Here is a 12,106-nt window from a genome sequence, read left to right on the forward strand (position 1 = left end):
TGATAAAAATGATATTGTTCTAGCTTATTCAACATGCCATGGCACGTGTAGGCCTATATAATCTTTTGGTAGCAACATCCCTAAAGTATATGGTTGTTCGGGGGAGAGGGGGGGGGGGACAGTGCCCCCAGATATTTTGAAAACTTACATATTTAATCGAAAATTTTCACAAAATTCACAAGAAGTGTGCATGAAATACCTGAATGTCACTTTAGAAAATACAAAAGCGCCCCAGAACAAGCTCGGTCGCATCGGTCCCTCACTTTCGAGTTTCTTCGTAAATTTGTAAGCGTTTGCCCCCTTGGAACAAAATCTGTGTACGGCCATGCCACATAGGATTGACATAAGCTAACAAGGGGGTCGCATAGGCATTTTGATAGAAGTGGAGGAGGGGGGGGGAGGCCAAGACGTAATTTTATTGTTTTTCTCAATTTATTCACAGGGGTGAAAAGAGTTGCAGGACCTGTGCTCCTCTTTCCGTTTCTCTCTCTTTTTCTTTTTTTTCTTCTCTTTTTTCTTATTTTTCACTCATCAAATATCATGGGGGTTCGGGTGGTCAGAATTTATAATATCGTATGCTAGTTTATGTTACACTCTGAAGTATAATACATTTAGATATCATGAGGGGCTCTTAATGGAGAAAAAAGGCAAAAAAAACCCAAAAAATATACGAAGCACACAAATTATACACTGGGTGGAAACTGTTCGTTTAAATCTATTACAAAAATATATCAAGTACGCTTCTGACAATCTATTCATATGTTAACATTTTTTAAGAGTGCATACTAGTAATACAACTATCGTAAATGCGAATAATACAAATGAGAAACATATAATATATGAATCGTAGACCGACAATTTGTTATATAAAGTGGTGTGTTACTTTCCCTTATATGAATTGAATTTATTATTTATTATTGAATTCATATGAATAGATTATTGCCTCTCCTAGCTTGACTGATATTTCACTTTAACAAAATTCACTTCTTTAATAACAATTTTACGCATGGGTGTAAATCTGTTTGTTTTTTAAACCCTTGAATTGTTCTAAAGCTTTATTTCTCAACTGCGTTCATCGCCGATCGGGTGCGTGCATATCTCATAAAGTTGTATCTAAATTCTATTGTGTCCTTGCTTTTAAGTTTACGACGTCATTATGCCAATAATCTCCGCCAAAGCATAAGCGAGAGGGTATTTCCTTTTATATCTTTAATTTTGTAATATTCTTAAATGCATCCTTGTCAACTCTGAAATCGTTTTAAATCTTTATTGGACATTTATTAAAAGTGGTTTCCACTCAGATGCCCTCGCGGCTTGACTGAAATTGTATAGCGATTTTGTCGCGAATCATAAAGTATACGTGTTTTGTGTGTGTGCAAAAGTAACATAATTTGATTAATTTTGCCTTAATTTCATGCAGCCCAGCTCATATAATGTGTTGATTACATCGACTGTTATTATTATTATTATTTTTTTTTTTGGGGGGGTAAGTATATGAAGGGGCGGTATTAGAGGAGAGGGGTCGGGATGGGAAAAAAGTTTGTATGAATTACATTTACATTAAAAAAATATTCGTTTAAAATAACATTCATTCGAATCTTATACCTTCATGAGTTTAGTTTAATTGAATATTAACTTTAAGTGCAAATAATAAGTCGTGTCTAATTTGAAATATAAAGACCTTTTATTTCAAAACAATTATGATATGACTATAAGGTTTCGAGTAAAACTTCTCCTCTGCATGACACTTTCAAAATTTTCGTTATAAACTTTGAAAAGAAGGTGTATAAACTTAATTTTAAGGGGATCGAAAAATCAATGAATTATGTTGATTCAAAATGTTCAACATCCGTCAAATGTCACACAAATGCGTTTGGAGGTTAAATTAAATCAGTCACGGGAAATTATTTCAGAAATGTATGATGAGAAAGGAAGTATAAAAGTACGATATGAATACTTCCTTGCACATTCCGTTTTATTTCCAAGAAAAGAGCAAATGAAAATTGAATTTATCTACCCAGTCCAACCAAAATGGCTTAAGGGATTATTATCTTTTTCCCCCTCAAAAGCTGACAAATCTTGCAAAATACTTTCACCTTCATACTCCGATGACAAAGATTCAATTTTGGTGGAACATCCATTCGAAGATTTGATTGTAGTTGTATAATCTAATAAGTGTAAGACAAATTGTGCAAGTCCCGAAACTCGCTAATTTCATTGCTTAACTTGCTAAAGTCCATTGTATATATATATACATATATATATATATATATATATATATATATATATATATATATATAAATATATATTAGATTTCATTACGAAATAAGTTAAAATAAAAGTGAGGATTTCCTATAGATGCACAAGCTTGTGAGAGTTGTAAGGAAGCAAATAACATAATATTATGTAAGATTAATACTATAAACTAATGAAAGTTTAAGAAAAAAGTTATTTTGACAAGTATTCATAATCCATTATTCTATGCAGCGCCGAAGTGATGTTGAGACTGTGTATTCATGTGACTATTTTTACATTTGTTTTTATTTATCTATTTATTGATTATTGTTTTTATCTCTGTACATTATTAATTTATTTCAAAATGTTATCATGTATTTATTAATTAATCGATAAATGTATATATACACACATTTTAATTACTTTATTGATCATCCATGTATTCATTAATTCCTTCCTTCCCCTTCATTCGTTCATTTGCCATTCATTCATTCATTCATTCATTAATTCATTCTTTAATTCGTTCATTCATTCATTCATTCATTCATTCATTCATTCATGCATTCATTCACTCATTTGTTCATTGGTACTGTGAAACCTGACATATATTTCTCCTTCTGGTATAATTTTTATAGGGATACCCAAGTACGAAATTTCAGATGTTACATTAATTTTGACATAATTAATCAAAAATAAGCAAACGTTTTAAGGCCTTCTTAAAGAAATGCTTAAATATCATTCATGAATTGATTACATTGTACATTGTTAAGCAGCTTAATATAATTAAATAAGATATTCTCATGAAATTGATCTTACAAGGGCACAAGTCTTTGGCATAATTCCTTGCTGCGGCTTTCTATCAAAAGACACCTGTAAACTGGACCGACTCAGATCACAGCTAAAACAACTTTCCACCCATAACAAGCTTTCGGACGGAAACGCTTATGTACTTTATTACCGTCAGTGTTGAATAAAAATCACGCAAACAACAACAACAAAATCCACATAATTATCTCCATACTAAGCACATATTTTCACAGCATTCATGTTAACAGAAGGGCTATTCATAGACGTGCTAAGCCAGTCGTTCCCGGCCCATCTTTTCCCACCTTTCTAAAGACTTCCAAAAGGTCCCTCCACCAATCTATCTATTCAAGGCCTTTGGAGAGAGGTTGATATAAGTCATCCTATTCTATACTAGCTTGATGCAAACAAGAATGCAATAAAATCAGGGATTTCTTAGAGAGATGCTTCCTGGATTTATCAATAAGCGGGCCCTGTTTGTATCTTATTTTTAACCGCAAAATGCCAATGATTATTAATTGTTCAAATATCAACAAGAGTAGTAAAAGGAAGGAACGAACAAACAAAAACAAATAGATAGAGATGTAACATGAAAAGGTCACGTTTAAGATTGATATTTTAAAGATCCACTCATTTTGATATATTGTTGCCAATGTCCATCGTGTTACATGGTGTATAGAACAGTATGAGAGGGAATATGGCAATATATTACTGAGTGAGGCATAGAGCATATCGATTTGACAAAATTCGATGCCAATGCTGCATCCGTAGTTTCCACTTATACTTATTCTTACATTATACACATTATACGGATGTAGTCATATTATTATATGAACTTTCCTTATACAAGTCATGTTATATATTTTTACTTATATATTTGAACCATATACGCTGTACGTTTATATACCAATAATCCTTGAATTATTCGTAAACTTATACTTACATATTCAAAATTTTCTTATGTAATCATACTTATAGTCAAACCCTATGCGTTTGCTTCTATCATGTGATTTTTTTGGTCTATATTTTTTAACCAAAATTCCTTTGTCATGTTCGTTACATTCCCTCAATTTTCTTCTACGATATTTTACCAACAAACAATTTTCAGTGGGTAACTTAAGAGATTGTGGCTGTTTGCTCGTAGTATTCCAAAAGAGTCTTTTCCATAGTGAATAGCATCGCATTATACTTATATCAAAACCTGTATCTATATACTTATACTTACTGTACGGCTATACTTATACTCTAAATCTGATTTTGTTTTTTTTACTTAAAGGCTGTACTTGCATATAAACTTATAGTTGTTCATGAACTTCTACACATAACTCTACTCAAATCACTTTACTTATACCCCGCACACCATATTGGGTCTTTCAAATTCTTCAGCAAATCATATGGCCTTAATTGCCTTTTATGAGGGGTATAAGTGTTAGGACTTTGAAGACAGTTCCAACTTATATCACTGTCATTAAACTGTTTGAATATTTTATGAAGAAATGTTTGGCATACACTCTGAAGATCTCCATGGCAAAAAAGAAGAGTGTAGATTAGTACTTTTATTGCATGAATTATGCAAATTTTGATAAAATCACTAAATAACTCACTTTCCAAAACATTTTCATCGCTAGATACTGAATGGGAAAATGAAGTGGAAGAAGATAATCGTGAAACACTCAAAAACTTCTTATTCTTGGTCTTAACAAATCATGTTTCGGTTTAAGATAATGAGTGAACTTTCTCTCTTTAGATTAAAATGGATAATATAAAATTGGAGATACTATATAGCAAAGCTATATTTGTCTAACGCGTTGCACTAATATAACAATACAGTTACCGTTATTTTCTCAATGCTAATAAAATAGGTTGAAGGTTGTCATAATAAACCATAGTGAAAAAATGGACCACATGCTGTGGATAATTAAAAAACAAAAGCAATAAAACTTATGCTTAGGGAAGCCCTTAAATGGACAGAGCAATATCTTATTTTCTTTGTATTACTTTAAATATTTAATGGAAATCTTTATGTCTTTATGTTTTGTCCATGTACCCCTGATGTTCTTTATTTTTTATTTTAATTACTTGTAAATTTTTGGGGACAAATATCATTTTTCGGTACAATTATACTTTAAGTTCAATCCATCTTGCTTATCCTCAGATATGCCAGTGCAGTGAATATTTGCAAATGTAATTGTTTTGTATTATTTTCCTTGGAAATGAATAATTTGAATCAAAGTAATATGTGAAATGAAAAAAAGATAATCACAACTTATTAATACTAAGATCTGAACGCCCCCTAAAAAGTCGGAATGATAGTATTTTAAAAACATACACCCTCTTAAGGGCTTCTCGACTGTTCCCCTCTTCAATGTTCCTTTTTTATTGATGGGTGAAAAAGAAGACCTTTAAATCGCTTTCTTTGATGTCAGTAATTGGGGTTTTGTTGCGAGTGTGACATCGGTTAGCAGTCAGCGCACCCACCCTTTCACTACACCTGCATCCACAATGGGAGCACAGCTAATAATTACCCCACAAAGTCGCTTTTTAACTGCATTGCTACTTTGCCATACAAAAACCCGCGAATAATAGCAATCCTCGTAATACATTCTTTTATTATCATTCTCTTTTGCCCACACTCTCTCCCTCGATTTTTATGTGTTATCTATTCTGTTTTCTCTCTCATTTGTTTTGTAGGTTGTCACTTTTATGTAGTTTTTTTTTTGAAGGGAAAGTAAAGCATCGCCGTGAGGGTTCATTTGATGTGAAGTGAAAGATGAAAAGAAAAAATCATGAAAATAAAGAAAGCGGCTTGGCTTATAAGCTAGTTTGAAAAGAAATCGCGTTAAACGTTTCCTCTTTATTCGCGGCTGCCAAGACGCATTCGGCGCAGAATGTGGGAGGGGTAATCATGAGTAATAAGGCGTATAAGAAAGGAGTGGGCATAGATGGGGCAAGGCGGACGGGGGATAATGCACACCCTCCGATGAAAAAGAAGATTAAAAGTGACAAGTGGATGTTTTAAGACCTTAATGTCAGGGGGGCTTGATAGAGAAGCCTGAAATGACAGGAGTTTGTGGGGGAGGTGTTTTGAATGTGTTATAGGAGGTCGTCTGGCCTTCGGTAGATTTCATACGAAAATTGGGGATGAGGCACAATGGTAATACAATAGTGAGGTCGAGCTAGGGTGGATCATTTTAACTCTTAAAATACCGGAGAAATTGTAAATGGTATGTAAGATTATGTATATATTAAAATGACACAATGGCAGATCTAGGGGATAGGGGTTCCACCCCCTTGGGCTCCCTTCAGTAAAGAGAAGCAGGGGGAATCAAACTCCAAATCAAACAGAAGCCCATCTACAGGTAGGGGATACGAAGTACATCGCAACCCGTCCTCAATTACGTCAAACCAATTACTAATCATGCCCTTACTTAGCAAAACGCTTGATCCTTCACTGTGACAATCGGTAGCGCTGGCATGTGATGGGTTAAAGATTTTTTTTTCAGACCCTTTTCCCAATATGCAATGAAATTATCCCCCATATATATCATCCCAGAGAGAGTGTAGGGAGATAAAAATGATAGAAACGGGAGAAAGAGAGGGAGAGTGAAGGAGGGGGGGGGGGGAGCCGGTGAGAGGGTAAGGCATATACCTGCAAACCTGAAATTTGATATATACGTTTTACAACAAGCCGAATTTCTAATACGTAGTATACTTATATTCACCGGAAGGTCAGAAGTACATGTTGGGAATCCTAATTTTTCATCATGACATCTTTTATGTACAGAAAATCTACCCAAAGTGCCCAAAATACTTAAAAATATAAAATCAAATTCATGCATCATCGGATTATTAAGTTCTCTCCCTCGCATAAATAGATATGACAGATTTATATTCTTATATTTAGTTTTCATTCCCTAATCAGCTATGAATGCACAACGACCGTGGCTGTGTATTTGTGTAATATATATGATGGCATTAAAAAAAATCATATTAAAGGAATATATGTTTACATAACCAAAGTTAAAAATAGTGAAGATTGATTCATATTGAATTTAATATTGTTTAAAAAGAATCCAGGAAGAAGAAAAAAAATCGTGCAGACACTTTAAAGACACATGTGACTGAAAAATTCATTTACTTAATCTCCTGGGAAGATTAATATATCAAAATGTTATTAGAGTATAAGATGCAATTTAGACGGCGCGTATACGGTTAACTTATATTCACATTTTGAAGCACTTAATAACGATTTTGGGGCGCGATTCTTTCCGGGCTTCATTAAAATATCAGAGGGACCTTGAAGCTCAGATTTTAAAAATTAAAACAATATTAACTTATGCCTTTAAGCCACCTGTTAATTTTACACAGCTTTTTTTTATAAAACAAAATGCTGAAACGTATACCAATACATACACCGTAGACACAAACAAGGTAAATTTCTACATCTAAGGAGAAATAGACCATCTACCAAAATGCCATATACGAATGTTTTAAATAACCATAAAACTTGAGAGAAAACACTTTTATTATAGCACTTCTCTATCAAGGCCATTTCATTCCTCTTGATATGTTGTCTGCTAGTTTCCATGGAAACCAATTTTGGCGGGGAAAATGCATAGTTAATCGTGTAATACACCGTTGGAACATCAACAACCTAAACTCGAAGGTTTGATGCTTTCTGCCACCTTTTCTTGTCCCATTACGACCATCTTCGACAACTCTCAAGGCGGATAGTCTTAGAAAGAAAAACATTCTTTATTTTCTTGTCAGGTTAATATTTATCTCGCAGTGGTGAGTAGAATCATTCAAGGATTTGTGTTATGAAAAAAAAGTTAAAAAAAAGGTTCAAAAGTTTGCGATGGGGTCCGGGCATGTTTTGAAATGACAGGAAAGCGTGCGAAAAAGCTGACAAAAGTCAATATTTCCCAGGTCAGCACGGTGGGGGTAATAGCTCGTCAGGTTTGGGTTAGTGGTGATGGTGAGTGGGTCCCTATCGTTCCAAGGAACTTCAGGAATGGTGGCACCTTCGAAGGCCCATGGCATTCCAATGATATTCAAAACGAAATTAACTCTTGTACAATAATCCATTTCATCCAATCTACATTGTATACGCGTATCATCTAATGCACGTAGAGGCGGTGCCATGGTATTTGATAGTGGACGAGGGGAGGGGGGTGGGTTGACTTTTAAAATGTGATATCCTTTTTTTTAACACGGGTATATAGATGCATAACCAATATCCCTATTTTTTTCTTTTTTTTTCCTTCTTTCTTTCTTTCTTTCTTTATTTTTACGTTCCTCACTTTCAATGGGACGGGGGGGGGGGGGCGGGCGGCTTTAGTGCCACGCATATGTAAATCATATGTCACTAGGGGATGTTGTTAAACAAATACCAGGCACATCAAACAATTTGATGCATGAAAAAACAACAACAAACTATTAGGCCGTCTATTGACTTAGAATTAATGTTATACATAATATGATAAATAATAATTTATTTTCTATCATTAAAATACTTTCGGGAAACAAACCAGAACCAGATTTGCATGGTAGGTAAAGAGTTAAGATACAATGTGTGTGAGGGTGCGTGCGTGTGTGTGTGAGGGGTGGAGGATGACGATCTCTGGGTAATGGGGTGACTATTCTTCAATTCAATCCAATTCAATTATTTCATTCAAGTACAGTACAAACAGTTCAAGTTTACATCAAAATTCATTTCGTGAATGCACTGTAAAAACTGTGGTGTTAAAACTGACACCAATTGGTGTAAATAGAGGACCACACCCTGAGGTGTTAAAATTACAACCTAGAGATTGAACATAACACCAAAGAGTGTAAATGTAACAACCAAATGTGTTGTAATAACACCTATATGTGTAAAACTAACACCACCAATTTAACACCGATGTAAAATAACTGGTGTGATCCTCTATTACACCGGTTAACACCACAGTTTTTGCTGTGTATAATCAATAAATCGATACATAAACGAGTTCAGCTGAGAGGACTAATGGGGACTTAAAAGTATACCTACCATGAAAAAAAATTAACTTACCTTAATTTTCAACAAAACAATCAAGACTACGAGACTAAAATGCACTATAAATGGATGGTAAATATTCAATATTGCAAACTGCGACGATTTCGGACCTGCTTTTAAATGCAATATCAACTATTTAAGGTCTCATGGTGAATAGCCATGTGATCATCAGATATGAAACGCCAAATTTACCCTTAAAAATGTGATTGGAAGTTATCAATTTGTTTCGATTGATTTTCTCAATCACGCCCGTCAGAATTGGGTGGGTTACACAGATGGACACATACCCGTAGCTTCGCCAGAGACGGTGAACCTTTAAACTTAAACTTGAAGCATTTTCCTTTTGTCCCCTTTTCGTGCTCGAACACTGATACCTGTCCATTTCGCTCTCCTTTTAAAATGTGATATCCTTTTTTAAAAAAAAAAACATGGGTAATAGAGATTCATAACCAATATTCCAAATTTGTCTTTTCTTCTGTTTTTTCTCCTTCCTTCCTTCCTTCCTTCTTTCTTTCTTTCTTTCTTTCCTTCCTTCCTTCATTCTCGATCTCTAGGTTATGGGGTGACTATTCTTCAATTCTATCCAATTCAATTTCATTCAAGTACAGTACAAATAGTTCAATTTTACATCAAAATTCATTTCATGAATGTAATCATTTAATCGATACATGAACGAGTTCAGCTGAGAGGACCAATGGGGACTTAAAAGTAGCTTATCATGAACAATAAAAAAATGACTTGCATTAATTTTCAACAAACCAATCAAGACTACGAATCCAAAATACACTATAAATAGATGGTAAGTATTCAATATTGCAAACTGCGATGATTTCGGACCTGCTTTTAAATGCAATATCAACTATTTAAGGTCTTATGGTGAATAGCCATGTGATCATCAGATATGAAACGCCAAATTTACCCTTAAAAATGTGATTGGAAGTTATCAATTTGTTTCGATTGATTTTCTCAATCACGCCCGTCAGAATTGGGTGGGTTACACAGATGGACACATACCCGTAGCTTCGCCAGAGACGGTGAACCTTTAAACTTAAACTTGAAGCATTTTCCTTTTGTCCCCTTTTCGTGCTCGAACAATACCTGTCCATTTCGCTCTCCATTTTCCTTTCTAAAAAGTAGGATAATAGCTTCGTCGCCTTTTCCTCGAGGTATTTTAACTTGTCACAGTTTCGACTCGGTTTTGTTTAGATCTCTCGAGGCACCCGGTCTGTTAACACTTCGTCAACGTCGTATCGATACCTGAATATGCATAGGCGCATGATGGGGCGTGGCTGTGTGTTGGGGGCTGCGCACAACATGCAGAAGAGAATGGGAATTGCTGTTCAGGGGGCAGTGGGAACTGTTCAGATGATTTCGAATAGGATTGGTGTTTTTGCACGCTGAGATGGCCGTGTAAAAGAGAATGAAGTGGGGATAGTTGCATTGAGCTTTCTCAAAGTTGAAATTATGAGTCATGGTGAAATTCTAGGTCAATACCAAAGCAATTTGCGAGAAATAACATTGGGAATAAAAGAAAATGACACTGAATAACCAACATTTTATTTAGTAATGGATCCGAGTTTCGGGTTTTGTTAGCGATGGAATGATTTCATGAAGACAAGCTACATCCGAGAGTTAATTTGCACTACAGCAACTGTAATGTACTTAACATGTTAACTTAATTTTTTATAGAAATGTGGGTTAGGCTAAAAAGGAATTGTCATCTCAATAATGATTTTCATTTCTCCATCCCCCACCCCCAATACAGCTATATCATTCCTATGCCATAGGTCCCGCAGGGTTAACTGCGTTCTCCTCTTTTTTTCCTTCAACTCTTTCTCACTCTCGTATCCTCACCCTCTGTCTGTCTCCCTCATCCTCTTATCCATTCTCTGTAGCTGTAGCTTTCTTTCCCCATTTCCCCCATGTTTATGATTCCTATCTCACCCTTCTCTCTCTCTTTGTTCTCCTATCTCCCCTCTTTTCTCTACTCCTTTCTCTCGACCCCATCTCTTTCTCTTTTTCTCTGTCCTCCTCTCTTCCCCTCTTATACCACACCTCCCCATGTCTCCTCTCCTGTCTCTCTCGTGTTTCTACTCCTTTCTCCCCCTTTCCCTCTCTCCTCTCTCCCTCTTCATCTCATCCATATCTCCTCTCGCTTCCTCTCTCTCTTAGTCTGCAGGCACAGACCCTGGTTTTCGCAATTCGCATCGTACATGATACAGAGTCTGAGGTAGTGAGACTAGATTCACTGTGTACTGTGGCTGGCTTTACTTATTTGACACAGACAGAGTCTTGGGATTCTAGTCTTTACTCTAGACCTGATACTGTTTTAAGAGTCAAATATGCACAGCAAAAACTGTGGTGTTAACCGGTGTACATGGAGGACCACACCAGTTATTTTACACCGGTGTTAAATTGGTGGTGGTTAGTTTTACGCCTATAAGTGTTATTACAACACCTATGGTTGTTACATTTACACTCTTTGGTGTTATATTCAATCTCTAGGGTGTTATTTTAACACCTCAGAGTGTGGTCCTCTATTAACACCAATTGGTGTCAGTTTTAACACAACAGTTTTTACGGTATGAGTCTGTTCGTGCAGACTACATCTCTCTTCCTCTCTTAGACCCCCTCTCCCGTTCTTTTCTCCATCTCCTTTTCTCTTTCCTTTCCTCTCCTCTTCTTCCCCCTCTCCCTCTCATCCCGCCACCAGCCTACAATAACCCAATCTGCGACCCATCTTGCCCTGATAGCCGATCAGACCGCCATCTTTCTTTCACGGAGTCACGCTCGGTAACTACTAATATTGGAGATTGAATACTTGAAAAAAAACAAGGTGTCAAAACGCTCTAGATAATAAAAGGTACCAAACTGAAGGAGGCACATCATTTTGTGAGATTCAATAATAATACTTCATAGGAACTAATATTAAGTCAGATATTATTCCCGTTTTGTTGATGAATCAGGCTGTTCTGTTAGGGTCTTGGGGGAGTCAAATCTGATTCCAGTTCTTTGAGTTAAAAAAGG

Source organism: Lytechinus variegatus, chromosome 4 (assembly GCF_018143015.1).
Source record: "Lytechinus variegatus isolate NC3 chromosome 4, Lvar_3.0, whole genome shotgun sequence".
In the NCBI taxonomy this organism is placed as follows: domain Eukaryota; kingdom Metazoa; phylum Echinodermata; class Echinoidea; order Temnopleuroida; family Toxopneustidae; genus Lytechinus; species Lytechinus variegatus.